Source organism: Podarcis pityusensis (genome assembly GCF_964106645.2).
Source record: "Podarcis pityusensis genome assembly, chromosome: 12".
NCBI classification, from domain to species: Eukaryota; Metazoa; Chordata; class Lepidosauria; order Squamata; family Lacertidae; genus Podarcis; species Podarcis pityusensis.
In genome coordinates this window covers 45,627,190-45,645,148 of record NC_138037.1, presented here as the reverse complement: position 1 = coordinate 45,645,148, position 17,959 = coordinate 45,627,190, and the positions used below count along the sequence as shown (strand labels likewise).

The following is a 17,959-nucleotide window of genomic DNA, read 5'->3' as shown; positions in this document are numbered from 1 at the left end:
CTGTTCATTCAAAAATTTGTGTTTGACTTTCCTTGGTTGAGGAATAACTGCCAAACTATGGCCATTATGAATGGACTTAGGGCTGTCCCTCCTTCCTCCTTTAGTCTGATTTGGTTCTTTCCCTCCCTGAGCTGCGTCCTCATTTCTATTCATTGTGTTTCCAGGGTTGGGTTTTTATTCCACAAGACATTATCCGTAATGCATATGCATCCTCCGGACTATTTTTCTAGAAAAAAGAGGTGCTGGAACTCACCATGAACACCTCCCTCTTATAATGGTGCCCACCTGAGAGGTGGCAGAACTGAGTTCCAATGACTTCTGGCTTTAAAAAATCCCCAAGTATCTTTCCCTTTTGTCTGATGTGGCGTTTCTCCAGCCAGTTTCATACCACTTGGAGTCCTTAAGTCATTCCTAATTCATCTCCAGCCATGGTATGAACCCCACTGCATGGGGTCTTCTTCTTCATCTTTGGCGATCACTCGTAGCCGAGTAAGATTGTCTTCCATGAACACAGTCTTAACAATGAGTCCATAAGTGACTGTGGAGGCTAATTCTGGATCCACACGTTCTTCCACAGCGGATACATAGGTTTCCAGGTGGGAGTTGATCACAGTGAGGGTTTGCCAAACGTGCCTTCCTCTTAGTACATTTCTCCCTTTTGTTTGAGTGTCTTCAAATTCCACGACACCTTTGGTAAAGGCTGTTTTCCAATTGGAGCGCTTGCAGGCCAGTGTTTCGCAGTTGTCTGTGTTTATACTACATTTTTAAAGGTTTGCCTTGAGAGAGTCTTTAAACCTCTTTTGTTGACCACCAGCATTATGCTTACCATTTTAAAGTTCAGAATAGAGTAGTAGCTTTGGAAGACGATCATCAGGCATCCGCAGAACATGACCAGTCCAACGAAGTTGATGTTGAAGAATCATTGCTTCGACACTGGTGATCTTTGCTTCTTCCAGTAAACTGGCATTAGTTCGCCTGTCTTCCCAAGTGATGTGTAAAAATTTTCAGAGACACCATTGATGGAATCTTTTGAGGAGTTGCATGGGGTGAAGACATCCCCCACCCATCGACACCCCTTGGTGTGTACTGAAGCACAGAAATGGGTCTGAAATGAATTAAGTTGTGTTGATGTCAACAACTAGGGAGAAGCCCTCTGAAACTCACCAGAAAAAAAACCAGCTTCACTATACTCCAAAGAGTTAATGTGAACACACCCCTAGTTTGGGCAAGTCATACTTTACTGTGACATCTGAATCAGATAAACTATGGCTCACATAAGCTAGGAAGGGAGGAGCTTTCATGAGGCTGAAGTCAGGGTGACCAAACCATTATTTCATTGCTACGTCTAAACTAGGCCATTGTCTCATAATTGTTGACTTATATATTGAAACAGGCTAAGAGAAAGCTACAAGAAGCATAATTAAGGGCTCGACCACACTTCTGTTTGTCCTGCCAATTTCCCCTGGGAAAACCCATGGTTTAGTGCTGAATCGGAACAAACAACAATTGGGTTTCCCACATATTGTTGTTTGTTCCGATTTAGCGCTAAAGAGCAAGTGTTTTTGGTGTGGGAGGCAAAACCAGACGGACCCGTGCCTCGGAAGAAAGGGACAAGCAGAAAACCATTCAGACTGTGCTTTCTAGGCACGGAACAAGCAAAAGTATGGCTGAGCCCTAAGTCTGCAGTCCTGCGTACACTCTTCACAAAGAAACTCCACGAGGTTTGCTTCTGAGAAGACATGTATGGGGATTGCGCTATAAAATGCTGAAAACTGTATTCAAACTAAAAGCAAAAAATTACAGGCGCAATTAAAATGCAAGGGGGATATGAAATACTGTCCCCACACTGCAATATAGGTTTTGATATGTGCCTTAAGACTGAAAATTAATGTCTCGCACTTTGCAGCGAGACCAGTAGATAAGGGGGAACCAGCACTCGTATTTCTTAAAAGAAACCTAGGATTCTGCCTGGAAAGGAAGCCACATTTTCTGCCCTGATAAGCCTAAGAGGAAAACGTGTGTATCGCCATGTATGAAAACTGGATAAGTCAGTGTCTGATTTGCTGTCCTAGAACTAATGGACAGCATAAACCAGACAAGTGCTGGTTTTCAGTCTAGGAAACAGCACTGCCAAAAAATAAAGGCCCAGCAAGTCACTATTTCTCAGTCTTGTCTACATCAAGGCAAAATACAGTCCCAGGATCCTTGCAGGAAGGAGTTGGGTACATGCAGGAAACTTTTTTTAAAAAAAAAGTTTTTTTATTCAAAATTAAAACAAGACATATTATCCAAAAACATATCATCCTTGTTTCCCCCCCATTTTTCCTCCCTCCCCCCACCCTCCCACACAAAACCCACCAACCCCCAACTTCCCTCAGTTCCAGTCTTTGGTTTCTCTCAGACTGCTGTTTTCTGCATGTTACAAAGTTGTATAGGTCCTCAAACTATTTCGTTGATTATTATCAATAAAAAGTTTGTGAATGTTTATTCAAAACCTGCCAAGGAGTCCAGTTCACTTTGTTGCGTCTTCAAATACTTTGTAAAGGGTTCCCATTCATCTTTAAAGTCACAGTTATCCTTGTCCCGTAGCTTATATGTCAGTTTTGCCAGTTTGGCATAGTCCGTCAATTTTTCTTGCCATGATTCTTTAGTTGGGGTTTCTTCAGTCTTCCATCCTTGTGCTACCAGAACTCTCGCGGCTGTTGTCACATTCAGGAAACTTTCCAGGGTGGGGAACAAGTGTCCCTCCAGATATTGACAAACTACAGTTCCTATCATCCTTGACCACGCTGGCGGGGGCTGATGGGAGTCGGAGTCCCGCAACGCTTGGAGGGACACAGGTTACCCCTCGCTTGCTTTGGATCACCCCTCTAGTTTCTGTACCCTTTTGCAACCGAGCCAAAGGACGAGGCAAACCATCATGCATTCTTCCCCCTGCCCACTCATGCTTCCATTTCTCCCTTTCTCTGGTTGCTTCCCATGTCTGCTTTAGCTGAGAAGCCCCTCAGGATTAGGTTAAAAAAAAAAAAAAAAAAGGTAAAGGACCCCTGGACGGTTAAGTCCAGTTAAAGGCGACTATGGGGTTGCTGTGCTCATCTTGCTTTCAAACCGAGGGAGCCGGCGTTTGTCCACAGACAGCTTTCCAGGTCATGTGGCCAGCAGGACTAAACCGCTTCTGGCGCAATGAAACACTGTGATGGAAGCCAGAGTGCATGAAAACGCCGTTTACCTTCCCATACTTATTTATCTACAGTGGTACCTCGGGTTACATACGCTTCAGGTTAGAGACTCCGCTAACCCAGAAATAGTACTTCGGGTTAAGAACTTTGCTTCAGGATAAGAACAGAAATTGCGGTGCGGCGGCAGCAGGAGGCCCCATTAGCTAAAGTGGTGCTTCAGGTTAAGAACAGTTTCAGGTTAAGAACAGACCTCCGGAATGAATTAAGTACTTAACCCAAGGTACCACTGTACTTGCACTGGCGTGCTTCCGAACTGCTAGGTTGGCAGGAGCTGGGACAGAGCAACGGGAGCTCACCCTGTCGCTGAGAAGCCCCTCAAGATTAGAGCCGGCTATACCTGCTCTTTAGCAAAATGCCACTTACGTAAATATAGCCCTTTTGTACGCAAGCAAACAGCAAATAAACAAGTTGTGTGCTTTGGGAACACTGCCCCATGCGGAGCTCCCCAAACGTAGATCCTCGCAGCAAAATAGTCGCCGGCACAATTTTCACACGTGGTGGTGCACACCTGCACACAGAGATTATCTCGATGAAGGGAAAATAGGGTTGCCAGGTTACAGCCAGAGAGTCGCTCTCTTCTTTCAAGGCTGCTGATTAATCTGGAGATGCAGCAGCCAGCCATCGGCTTTCCTTCACATTCCGTTCCTTTTTTGCCCATCCTCATCCCTATGCTGTTGTATCGTATATCGGGAGTCCCATTCCCCATAAGTGGCAGGGGAAAGGTGAATGAAAAGACTGGCCAATAAACGGGAGGTGTCTTTAAAACATCAGAGGTGATTTAGGGTCAGGGCTGGCCTATTCATGAGGCAAGGTGAGGTAGCAGATCCTGCTGGAATTCTTTCTTCCCACCCTCCTTGTTCCTGTTGTAGATCTTCCATGACCTCCTGGTGGTAAAGGGGAAGCCATTTGGGGGTCCGCCTCAGGTGCCAAAATATCTTGAGCTGGCTCTGTTTAGGGACAATCTGAAGGAAATCTATAGGTTCCCTCTGTAGGCTCTTTAAAATATATATATCATATTTTTTATTAAATTTTCAATTTTACAATTCCAAATAAACGTTTTACAAACGTTAAAATATCCAATGACTTCCCCTTTTCCCTTTCCATGGTTAATTTTACATATCATACATCCTTGCATATTTTACCGTAACCATTCAAATCCATTTTCCACTTTTACATCCGTCAAAAATTATTTACTCTGTTGAATTTATCTTAATGCCGCCAACGTTTCCAGCTGTATACAGTTGCTTTCCACGTATTCAATAAATGTTTTCCAGTCTTCTTCAAACATATGTTCTTCTTGCTCTCTCATTCTATGTGTTAAATCTGAAAGTTGTGCACATTCTGTCAACTTAAGTTGGCAACCCTCTTTAGTTGGGACCTCGCTCATTTTCCATTTTGGGGCTAACAAAACACAGACTGCAGTTGTTGTGTACATAAATAATCTTTTCTGACACCTAGGAATTTCAGTCTGGGTTACCCCCAACAAAAAGGACTCTGGGTTGTTGTTTTTTGAAGGGGGGGGAGTAGTTTTGAACATTTTTTTCAATTCATTATAAATCATTTCCCAATATCCCTCTGTGGGTTCTGGGGCCCTTCTGGCAGTTCCCTCACTACGAGAAATGAGGTTACAGGGAACCTGGCAAAGGGCCTTTTTGGTAGTGGCGCCCGCCCTGTGGAACAACCTCCCATCAGATTTCAAGAAGATAAGTAACTGTACAACATTTAGAAGACATCTGAAGGCAGTCCTGTATAGGGAAGTTTTTTTAAAAAAAATAAGTTTAATGTTTTATTAGATGGGTGGGGTATAAATAATAAAATCATCATCATGATTATTAGGTTGTGAAGTGGCCTTCAGTCTCACGCATGTAAAGATGTGGTTTTCTGGTGATCAGGAAATGTCACTTTGCACATGCTCAGAGGACACCTCTTCTAACTTGGTGTGGAGGTGTGTTCTGATATGTGTTTGGGTTTTTTTAAGTTACAGAGCTGAAGCCCAATGCACCCAGCACAAATTAAGTCCTGCGGCATTGACTACCTGGGCCTTTTGTGCACCACACCTAAACGAGAGTCGGATTAACTCAATCAGCATTCTGCGTCATTGCTGCTGTCCTTAAAGGAGACACGCATCAGATATTTGACAAAGAGTGCGAAACAAAATATGTATCATACCGCAGTGCTTCAGTTCCCTGTAGTTTTGGGATCTCGTTGGAGTTACGCTCAGGTGTGACTCAGAATGAAGGCATTTGCCGTTTGTGGTTGGGTGTGGAGAGAGTTCTCAGACATTTACCATCCAAGCAAGCAAGCAAGCAAGCAATAAGGAATGTGTTTTACATTTCTCAAGTAGCGAAGAGGACTAACAGATTGAGACAGCGGGTTATTCCCTTTGAAGTGCTTAAATTTCTTTGTAATTGAGGCTTGAACCGTATTCCTGACAATCTGCTGTAGCTTTACACATGTTCGGCAGGCCACCACCAGGGAACGCATCTTTGATGTTCCCATCAAGATCTATTTCCCTGTTTCGTCTTGTAAAGGAACTCCTGTGACTGTGTTTGCTGTAAAAGATGTGCATATATTGTTTTACTTGGGGCAGCGGGGGTTGTTTTAAATTGTTCTTAAATGCTATGTTAATTTATATTTTGCTTTTGTATTTTGCAACCGAATTTTCTAAGCTTGTTAATTTGTACACGTAATTTGTTTGAGGGTTGTGATGGTCATTTATTGAAATGGTTAATGTTGAATTTCTGTCCAATTATTTGTTGTTATTTAATTTCATGGTGTACTGTTGTATTCTAATGGATTGTTGAATATTGCATTAGTTAGTTCCTCTTCTGGCGATGTTTCATGATTCTTTATATTTTTTATATAATAATTTTTAATAGTTTTCAATTACAATAATCCAATAATAGCCTCATTATAACAATGCCAAATTATAATAGAATTAATAATACCAGTCACTGAGATGCCAAATTATACAATTTAAGTGGCCCCCTGCATGCTAGAATTGATGGTTTGATTATTTACTTTATTTCTGTGTTCCAAAATCTTATAAATTCCCATTACGCTCCAGTCAAAATAACAATCCCTTATATCACAACCGCTGTTTTAATGACGTCATTCATATTGATACATTAAATGATTTATAGGTAAAGATTTATAGATTGATTGGACGGTTAAGTCCAATCAAAGGCAACTATGGGGTTGTGGTGCTCATCTTGTTTTTCAGCATGACTAAACCACTTCTGGCACAACGGATCACCGTGACGGAAGCCAGAGCGCATGGAAACGCTGTTTACCTTCCCGCCACAGTGGTACCTATTTATCTACTTGCACTGGTGTGCTTTCGAACTGCTAGGTTGGCAGGAGCTGGGACAGAGCAATGGGAGCTCACTCCGTTGTGGGGATTCGAACCACCGACCTTCCGATCGGCAAGCCCAAGGGGATCAGTGGTTTAGACCACGGCGCCACCCATGTCCCACATATAAAATTAATTATACACCTAAAGGTGAAGCATGATTCTTTATATTGGATCAGATTTTTACAATGTGTGTGACCTTTGTTGTATATTCTGTTGTATCTTCTGCTCGTAAAACACCTTGCGTATAGGAAAATCGAAAGGCGGTATGCAAATTAAAAGCAAAATGAAAAAATGAAGAATGGGGCGACGGATTAACAAAACCAAAAGCGAAGTTGAACTACTCTCCTCATTTGATTTCTGAGGAGACTGAGTTAACAGGGTAGCTCTGAGGGGAAAGAGAACAATATGTGTCCCTGGAAATAACTTTTCTGGTATGAGCATCGCTGCCACTTGGCAAGAGCTGTCATAAGCTGTACAGCCGAGGAAGTAGACATTTTGATAAAATGTTTCCGAAGTCAGCAGCGGCTCTCTAGCCGACCAAAATCAAGGTGAGAAACGAAGGGCTGGCATTCAAATTCCATAGCTCCAGCTTCAATAGAAGGCTAATAGCGAGGAGAAAACGAGACTTGCAGATTCTTCGGCTTTAAATTAGTTAAGGCCTTTCTTTGGATCAAAGGCATGGGGAGTTTCTTCATGCCTTAATCTTTTTCAGCCCTCAAAAGGAAGATCTCCCTTTGATTTTCAGCGGAGCGTCAACGTGGGATGCAGAGCTTACAGGGGTCTGCCTGACCTCACCAACGTCAACATCACTTTCGAGATTACCGTGATGTACAGGTTTCGGGCTTGGAATCATTTGCTGTAGGAATGCAAAGGCAGCAGCTGGGTTATCTCCAGGTTTCGCTATTCCGTAGGAGACATAGTCATGCAGGATAGCATTAACTATACTCTGCAATACTTCCTTGGATTTTTCTTTCTTTCTGGATGTAAATAAACATTTATCCCCATCCAGCAAATCCTTTGCATGCAAGGAGCCCTCTGCAGGGGTTGCTTATTTTGTCCGACAGAGGGACCAAAGCCATGTGTGCAGTCCTTTACATGTCCTCTGCAAACCTTTGCATGCAAATACCTCGGGTTAAGTACTTAATTCGTTCCAGAGGTCCGTACTTAACCTGAAACTGTTCTTAACCTGAAGCACCACTTTAGCTAATGGGGGCCTCCTGCTGCTGCCGCGCCGCCAGAGCACGATTTCTGTTCTCATCCTGAAGCAAAGTTCTTAACCTGAAGCACTATTTTTGGGTTAGCGGAGTCTGTAACCTGAAGCGTTTGTAACCTGAAGCGTATGTAACCTGAGGTACCACTGTAAGCACAAAGGGGGCTCAGGACTGAACCAAATTTAAGATAAGTAGTATTGATGTGTGAGTGACGAAAGTTCAGTACATTCAGGTTGGATTGAATTTGATGACAGAGCGAAGCGAAGAAGTCATCAGGATCTAAAGGTGCTTAACTGTTGCTGAATTGTGGCCTGTGCCATATGTTTGATTTGTTTTTGTTGTTAATTCTGAGTTTAGTTTAAAAAAAAAGAATAGGCCAGAGGCTTAAAAGAAACACAAAACAGATTTCCTAGTTCATTGTTTCCTATGATTGTTACCAAGCACTGCATTCCAGAACTTTAGCGGTTGTTTGAAGCACAAAGACTCGTTTCCTTTCTGGCTGTTCAGATAAATGTGGATTTCATGAAGCTGACTGTATCGCGTAGTTTGACATTCTACTTGCTAAGCTTTGGGTGTGTCTGCATGCACCGCTTGAAGTAGGATTCATAAGAACCTGTTTTCGGTGCCAAAGTTCAGCCCTGGAATGTAACAATGAGCAACAAATAAGCGAGGGAACAATCTGAACATGTGCAGAGAGCCTTTCCATTGTGTTCATCCAACCACAGATTGCCGCCTGACATTTGGGGTGGGGGAACAATTCCCAAGTTAGGTCGAAATTTCAGCACCACTTGAAAAGGAAAACTGCCAATGAAAAGATCCCATACTAGCAGAGCAATCCTATACAGTGGTTCCTTGGTTCTCAAACGGCTTAGTTGTCAAACAAATCAACTCCCAAAGGCCGCAAACCCGGAAGTAAGTGTTGCGGTTTGTGAATGTTTTTTGGAAGCCGAACGTCCGACGCGGCTTCCACTTGAGTGCAGGAAGCTCCTGCAGCCAATCAGAAGCCACGCCTTGGTTTTCGAATAGTTTCGGGAGTCGAACGGGCTCCCGGAACAGATTAAGTTCGAGAACCAAGGTACCACTGTACAGTACTTCATATATCTGTTGAATTGGATATGGGTGGAGCTGTGGTCTAAACCACTGAGCCTAGGGCTTGCCGATCAGAAGGTCAGCATTCGAATCCCCGTGATGTATGTATGATGTTTTGGGGGTTGGTCTTGAGCTACAGGGTAGGCAATTTCAAAAGTCTGTATAAGGGCTTGCGCATCATTGTTCAGGGTTCTCCCTCCTGCATGTGGTGAGAGTGAACCCTGTTGCAACAGTTTAATAAAGATCAAGCTTACTAGCCGCTTTGCTTCTCAGTATTCTCTGGTTGGCCTCTGTTATTTTCTCCTACTGATAGGGAACCCGCTTAAGGACTCTATAAGGGCTCTTGGATACATCACAAGGGAAAAGGAGCAGTTTTTTTCTTATAACACATCATCCCTACATTGGCCAATCTGAGCTTCCTGCCTCTGAGCTTCCTGTTCTCCTACTTTCAGTGCCCGCCGGGTCCTGGGAGAAGGGGGGTCTGGAATACTTTATAAAGAAACTGCGTCTGTCAGCTGTCTCTCCCCTGGTGGTGCTTCTTCTTCCTCCTGCTCCTCTCCCAATATTTCCCACCTTCTCCCCTCTGCAGCCTCTGAACGGTGACCTTCTGCAAACCACTGTTGTAAATCTACACTGTCTCCCTCTTCTCTGGAAGTTTCAGGAGGGGGGTCCTCCACCATTCCTCCTCAGTCCAGTCCCTGACATCTTGGCCCCCAACAGTGCCACCAAGATCAACCAAAGTGCTGAGAGTCCCCAGTCATCCCTGTGGACAGTTGGATCCCATGATGCTTCTCGCAAGAATGGTACCCAAAAGGGGAGGGAGGAGAGCGCCCACAACACCCACAGCTCCCTGGATGGGACACCCTTGCAAAGAGCACACCGAGAGTCCTCCCAAGCCAATGGATCTCGATGGCAGGGCTGTGCCCTGAGCAGCTGTCGTGTCACTCACAAACCGCAGCAAGCTTGCCCCACAATGGAGGGGGCCAGGACTATGTGACACGCAGACATCAATCACGCAAGCCATGCTACATGCTGATGTGTGGCACACACATTGCATGGAGTGCGAACAGTCACCACGGATGCCATGGAATTTTGAGGGGTTCCAGCTCCCTCCTTGAAAAATGGGTACCAACATCCCAAAGGAGCAGAAAAGACTTTTTATGTATGCAACAACAGCCACACGGATGCTTCTAGAAGAAAGAGTCCCTACCGGAGAGGAATGGCAAACCAAGCTGTTGGAGTACGCCGAAATGGCAAAACTGACCAGAAAGCTCAGGAACCAAGAAGAACAAAATTTCAATAAAGAATGGGGGAAATTTATAATTTATCTAGGAGACCACTGTAAGCAGATGAAAACATTAGCAGGATTCTTATAACACTTGTAATGTAGCAAATATTATGGACAAAATGGAGAGGTATAAAATATGGATTATGAAATAATGTGCACCTGAGAAAGTTGACAATAGGACCCACAGAGGGGAGGGTGGGAAGTCTGGAGATTCAGAGAAATCTCTAAATATGGGTATTTATTTGGTATTGTTATAATTCTACACTTGTAAAATCAAATAAAAATAATTTCAAAAAATTAAAGTCATATCATAATATTTTAAATGTTAAAAATAATAATATGAAAAATGGGAGGGCCTAGCTCCCAATTTTCCTCCCCTTGATGGTGTCCCTGACCGCTGCACTTGCAGAACAGTATTAAATCCCAGTTCCCTTCAGATTCTCGTCACCGCACCAACTAAATAATGAGAATCTGTCCCATATCCCTAGAAAATCCAAGGAAACCAGGGAGGCGGAGGACCATGGATTTGTGATGGCTCTAATTAGCGCTTACATTGGAAGCAACTGCGCTTGCTTCCAAACACTGCAACATTGGAGAAAAAGAGAGACTAATTAGTATAGGATAATTTGGCTAGAGTGACTGACTGCAAGGAGGACAGGCCTCGAAGGCCTTTCCTAGTTGTGAACATGAGCATAAGAACATGCAAAGACCTAATATATCATCCTGGATGGGACTCTTGTTGGCTGAGGAGCTAAATTGCAGCGAGCAAGCCAAGTCATGTGCAAGGCTGACTTGATTCTTGCTTTAAGGTCCAAACACTTGTTAAAGTATCCAAAAGCTTTCACTTGCAGAACATACAGCTAAAGAAGAATATATGCAATCGGAAGGTTGGCAGTTCGAATCCCTGTGATGGAGTGAGCTCCTGTTGCTCTGTCCCAGCTCCTGCCAACCTAGCAGTTTGAAAGCACACCAGTACAAGTAGATAAATAGGTACCACTGCGGCGGAAAGGTAAATGGTGTTTCCGTGCGCTCTGGTTTACATCACAGTGTTCTGTTGTGCCAGAATGCTGGCTACATGACCCAGAAAACTGTCTGTGGACAAACGCCGGCTCCCTTGGCTTGAAAGCGAGATGAGCGCCGCACCCCATAGTTGCCTTTGACTGGACTTAACCGTCCAGGGGTCCTTTACCTTTTTTACCTTTATATGCAAAGTATTTGCATTCACATGCTTATCCAAGCACGGGCTTCGTTTTTCTGCCTTGAAGATGACCGCTTCTTCCTTAAACGTTCAAACAAACTGCGTCTTTCTCTCTTTCCAGTACTTGCACTCAGCCTTCCATACATGACCGAGCCAGGCCATGCAGTTCCTTCCAAGAGGTTTGCACCTTTCCCTTCCAGCAGAGGTCTCTTTGGGGGAAGAAAGGGCTAAGGCACAAATTTGGAGTGAAGTCCCTAAGATGGTTGGCTATCGCCTTGTATGCTTCCTTCCAGCAACTCCTGCAGCTAAGCTAGTGCCAAACATATTGCTCTTCTTTCCTTTAGACCACTCAGTGAGGCTGAGAGGTGGTCTTGTCGTCTGGGCAGCCCAGGACCTCCATACACACTGCCCAGGCTTGCACCCCAACGAGGTCACTTTCGTGCTGCTAATGCAGCGGTTTGACTTCACCCCCGGAGGCACACTCCATTGTCTCTCAAGACAGGCGGATGTCAATGCAATAGTTTGGGACACCTGCAAATAATGTAAGATTTCAGCCATCTTAGGTTCTTAAAGGAAAGGAATAAGTGCCCAGAAAGCTCAATGAATCCTATACCTCGGGTTACATGGTACCTCGGGTTACATACGCTTCAGGTTACATACGCTTCAGGTTACACACTCCGCTAACCCAGAAATAGTGCTTCAGGTTAAGAACTTTGTTTCAGGATGAGAACAGAAATCGTGCTCCGGCGGTGCGGCAGCAGCAGGAGACTCCATTAGCTAAAGTGGTGCTTCAGGTTAAGAACAGTTTCGGGTTAAGTACGAACCTCCAGAACGAATTAAGTACTTAACCCAAGGTACCACTGTACAGCCATACCTTAGATCCTGAACACCCTGGAACTCGGACGTTTTGGCTCCAGAACGCCATAAACCAGTGATTGTTCTGGTTTGCAAACGTTCTTTTGAAACCTGAATGTCCGATGGGGCTTCTGCGGCTTCTGATTGGCTGCAGGAGCCTCCTGCAGCCAATCAGAAGCTGGGATTTGGTTTTTGCATGTTTTGGAAATCGAACAGACTTCTGGAATGGATTCTGTTCGACTTCCAAGGTACAACTGTACATTAAAGCAGGGACAGCTAACCTATGGCTCTTCAGGATGCCATTGGATTCCAGCTGCCACCAAACCCAGCCAGCATTCCCAATGGTCAGGGATGAAAGGAGATGGATTTGACAACATCTGGGGGGAGCACATATTCCCCAGCCTTGCATTAAGGCTTTATTAATAAAAGCCCCCACATTTTATTTTGGAACATTGCTGCTTAAAACATTCCCCCCTTTCTCAGAGAGGTTGCCTTAGTGAGATCTTAATTAATTACAGTGGTACCTTGGGTTACATACGCTCCAGGTTACATACGCTTCAGGTTACAGACTCCGCTAACCCAGAAATAGTGCTTCAGGTTAAGAACTTTGCTTCAGGATGAGAACAGAAATCATGCTCCGGTGGCGTGGCAACAGCAGGAGGCCCCATTAGCTAAAGTGGTGCTTCAGGTTAAGAACAATTTCAGGTTAAGAACAGACCTCCTGAACGAATTAAGTACTTAACCCGAGGTACCACTGTAATTATTGTTTGCACAGCACCATCAATGGGCCTGGGACAATAAAACACCAATAAAACACCAAGACAAGCTTCCGTTCTAAAATTCGGCACAGAGGGAGCAACAGAAGGAAGGAAGATGAAGACAAGGGTAACAAAACGAAAAATATGCCTTCGGTTCAGCGATGCATATTCAGGTTTGGATTTCTCCAGAATGTAAAGGTCGCAAGGACTGCAGTCAGTCTGAGTTAGGGTTTTCTTTCCAATTCACCCTGAGTAAATGCGCCTATAAGCTAGCAACTTTGTAAACCAAATGGCTTGCTGGCGAGGTCAACTGCATTCCTCTATCATCCCACATAACCTTTCCCATTCTCGTTTGCAAGGAAGCAGGACACTGAAGGCAACATTTAAACTTCAAAAGAGAATATTAATTAAAACCTTTTTTTTAAAAAAAGCACCTAATCGCCTTTTTCTATAGTCATTGCAATGTCTCTCTCGTTCCTCTGTTGAAACTTCACCAATCAACTCTTTATGAGATTGTTGGATTTTAACCCTTAAAAATGTGTGTTCTTCGCTAATCTGGTTGATCTTCTCTTGCTAATAAGAGGGGTACTATAGTAAACTAAATATAAACGATAAATCCTATACAAATAAATAAATACCTTGCACTTTAGCCCAAAAGCCTCCTGCAAAGGAAGAGCCTACATCTGGCTCTGGCTCCCCCTCCAATTTCCCCTCATCTCCCTCCAGAGTGTACCATTCTAGGAATGAGACCAACGTTACTGAGGAAGTTGTGAATGAATAGGATATTTTTAGGGCTGTTATATGTCCGGATTTTCCCAGACATTACTGGAATTTCCAAAAGGCGGTGTTTTGTTCTGGATCTTAGACAAGTCAAAATCATGACTTTTTTTATATTAAAAAAGGGGCATAAATTTGGGGGGATTCCTTTAAAAAAAAGCTCTACAATTTCGGTGGTTTCCTAAAGGCTGTCCTGGTTTTTTACTTTTTGAAATATGGCAACCCTGGGATATTTATGTACTTATTGTAATGCGGGTTTCTGCTGCAGACCCGATCCAAACCGGCATGCTAGCGGTAGGGGGCAAAGGGTTAACCCTCCCTCCTAACCCCTGCGCTAGGGTCCCAATCCAGTTCAGAAGCCCTGTCACTTTACGACACCATTACAGAGTGAATGGATCGGCAGGTTTGCATCCCTTCAAGTGACCCGATTTTCCAGGGACGGTCCTGGAATAATGAAAGCCATCCCAGCTTCTGATGTGACCCCGGAGTGTCCCTAGTTCCCCTGCCACATCTGCCACAGCCAAGATAATAATAATAATAATAATAATAATAATAATAATAATAATATATTATTTATATCCCATCCATCTGGCTGGGTTTCCCCAGGCACTCTGGGCGGCTCCCAACAAGAGATTAAAAATACATTAAAACATCAGTCATTAAAAACTTCCCTAAACAGGGCTGCCTTCAGATGTCTTCTAAACGTCAGATAGTTGTTTTTTCCTTTGACATCTGGTGGGAGGGCGTTCCACAGGGCCGGTGCCACTACCGAGAAGGCCCTCTGGCTGGTTCTCTGTAGCTTTGTTTCTCACAGTGAGGGAACTACCAGAAGGCCCTCTGCGCTGGACCTCAGTATCCGGGCTGAACGCTGGGGGTGGAGACGCTCCTTCAGGTCTACCGGGCTGAGGCCGTTTAGGGATTTAAAGGTCTGCACCAACACTTTGAATTGTGTTCAGAAAATGTATTGGGAGCCAATATAGGTCTTTCAAGGCCAATGTTATGTGGTCTCGGCAGCTCAGGGAGGAGGAGAGCAGGCGCTTATCCCGGACAACGGCGGTGGCGGTAGTGATGGCTGCAAGGGAGCATCTCTTTGCCTTCTCCATGCTTTGTGTGTCCACGTCTAATCTTCCCCCTTTCTAAAAGGATAAAGAAAATGGAGGATGATAAGACATACAGTGAAAATGGTTATTAGTGGACTCCACGAAAGGGAGGATGGAAGTCTGAGAATTCGGAGAATTCTATATTTTTCTACGTTATCTTTTTGTGTGTGTTTGTGTGAATGTAAAACTAAATCGTGAAACCAATAAAAATTATTATGAAATAAATAAATAAAGGGATAAAGAAATGGGAGGGAAGAGGAAAAAAAGAAAACTCAATACACCAGTTCTCTGTGGTTTTCTTATTATTTAGTTCCATCTATGCAAATTCTTGCTGTCTCAGAGAGCTCTCCCACCCTAGATCAGATCTAGGGGCAGAGCTGCTCCTGTCGCAGGATTGTACCCTCTGACATCCAAGGGTGACACTTGGCATCGGCAAAGGAGGGAGCTTGCTGGAGTTGCCCTCCTCCCTCACCAATATCTGTGGGTTGATTCTGGCCATCCTTGCCTCAGCCAATATAACCCCTTTCCCTGGAAATGCCTTCTGCTGCCCCAGACTGGATTTTGAAACAGTGCGGTTGATAATGTCCAGGTCAGGGGTGGGTGGGTGGGGCGAGGCTGCTTCCCCAAATATACAGGCGAGCTCCAAAATCCAGTCTCCCAAATTGCTTCTGTTTAAGTCCATGGTGTTATGCTGTTGAGACATGACTTGCGGAGGTTCGGTTGCAGGAATTCATGCCTCGTCTTGTCACACCTGAGCACGCACTATATTTAATTAAGTTTCTTTGCAGTCCACAAAAAGAACCGAGGCTGTTAAAAGAGCCAAGGGTGGCGAGGATTACAATGTCCCGCAGCCGCTTCGTTAATTGACGCAGATGTTCACTTGCACCTAAAAATAAGCGCCAACATAAAAGGGTGTTAGATATTTGCTTTATATTATCGTTTATTATTATTTATGTATAGAGAGGAACTGAAGAGGAGCTGCCACCTCCCTTCCTGGATGGAGGCTTAAGAGCTCAGCAAGGTATCAGTCAGGAATACTTGGGCACTATTGAAGAGCGTAAGTTTCAGACCCTCCAAGTCTCCCTATTTTCCAGGGACAGTATACAAATTGGCATAGGGATGGGTGTAGTTGTCATATTGCTTGCTGTAAAAAAATCTGACGTCTGATGTCTTCCTTAAGCCACGGAATGCAGGGGCTTTTCCCTAGGCAACTGCTAGAAGGAAATAACATTTGTGGACTCTGTTACCAGTCTGTTACCTTCCAATTCCTCTCAGCATTCAGATAGCATCTCTCTTGCTAGTATAGTGGTACCTGAGGTTAAGTACTTAATTCGTTCCGGAGGTCCATACTTAACCTGAAACTGTTCTTAACCTGAAGCACCACTTTAGCTAATGGGGCCTCCTGCTGCTGCCGGGCCGCCGGAGCACGATCTCTGTTCTCATCCTGAAGCAAAGTTCTTAACCTGAAGCACTATTTCTGGGTTAGCGGAGTCTGTAACCTGAAGCGTCTGTAACCCGAGGTACCACTGTATAGTGGTACCTTGGGTTGCATACACTTCAGGTTACATACACTTCAGGTTACAGATTCCACTAACCCAGAAATAGTACCTCGGGTTAAGAACTTTGCTTCAGGATAAGAACAGAAATCGCACGGCAACAGCGTGGCAGCAGCAGGAGACCCCGTTAGCTAAAGTGGTGCTTCAGGTTAAGAACAGTTTCAGGTTAAGAACGGACCTCCGGAACGAATTAAGTACTTAACCCGAGGTACCACTGTACTAGCAAAGCAGTCCAGGAGGGAAAAGTGCATAGATGGACTTACAAAGGTGTGAAATATTATTATATAAGATACCTAGCTATTGTTGCAGCAGCAAACTAGATGTGGCCTTCCACTCATTATACATCTACAAGTTGCCAATCCTCTAGCCTTTACTCTTGAACCCACAAGGGATTTCTGAGCAGGGATTTGAATCCAGCTCTCGTCAAAGTTTCAACACTCCATGTACTAAAAGGAAGGAAATGTTTGATATTGTGACAGGTATGTTAAATAAAGGATTTTGAAATGAAGGCGCCTAAGAGACATTTCCTTTCCGGTTTATTTATGTGCGCAGGGAATTATACCAAACACTTTATACCAAATGTTCTGATCCGAGAGACGTTGTTTGCCGATGATGCAGCCTTGACAGCGCACGCCGGGACTCAGAGACTCATTGACTGTTTTGCCCAAGCCTGCAGGGAGTTCAGCCTCACAATCAACCTGATGAAGGCCAACATCCTGGGTCAGGATGTCGCCAGCCCACAGAGCACCAGCACTGGCGATTACACACTTGAGCTGGCGGACAATTTTGCCTACCTGGGCTCCACCATGGCCAGCCCCCTTTCCATCAACACTGAGCTGGACAACAGCATTGGTAGGGCAGGCACAGTGATGGCTACCATCTTGTTGTCTTGGTTGAATTAGTCACTTGCATTTTATTCTGCGAACTGCCCAGGGGGGTCTTTGGATGGAGGGTGGCACATGAATGTAATAAGTAAAATAGAGGGGAAACTCCCTTACTCTTGAGACCAAGCAGGCGCCTTCACTTGCGCTCTTTCCAGCAAGGGGTCAAAACATCCCTATTTTACCAATAGTCCATCTGCCCTGGGCCATTTGCCTACTTAAGTTGACAGAATATGCGCAGCTTGCAGACTTAACATACAGAATAAGAGAACAAGAACATACATTTAGAGAAGTTTGGGAAATGTTTATTGAATATATGGGAAATAATTGTGTGCAGCTGAAAACACTGGCAGCATTAAGATAAATTCAACAGTGTAAACAAGTTTTGATGTATGCAGTAATGGAATACTGAATGGTATAGTTTTTGTAAAATATGTAGGTATTTATTATATGTAAAAGGAACCATGGAAAGAGAAGAAAGGAAGTCATCGATATCTTAAGGATGTAAAAATGAGTATTTTAAATTGTAAAACAGAAATCTTAATAAAAATTATATACAAAAAACAATAAAATCCCCATTTTGACAAGGCTGCACAGATGCTTCAGAAAGCTGAGGTAACTTTAACCTGTTTAACTTTTGTATCCTTTAAAT

General features: G+C 44.1%; 1 long non-coding RNA gene across 1 annotated transcript in view; it reads left to right on the top strand.

The window, feature by feature from the left end:
* Positions 1-16,357: 16,357 nt before the first annotated feature.
* LOC308459584 overlaps positions 16,358-17,959 on the top strand; it is a 158,189-nt gene continuing 156,587 nt past the window's right edge. The window contains exon 1 of the long non-coding RNA XR_013978184.1: positions 16,358-16,390. This is a non-coding gene — a long non-coding RNA (uncharacterized lncRNA). The remainder of the gene's footprint in view (positions 16,391-17,959) is intronic.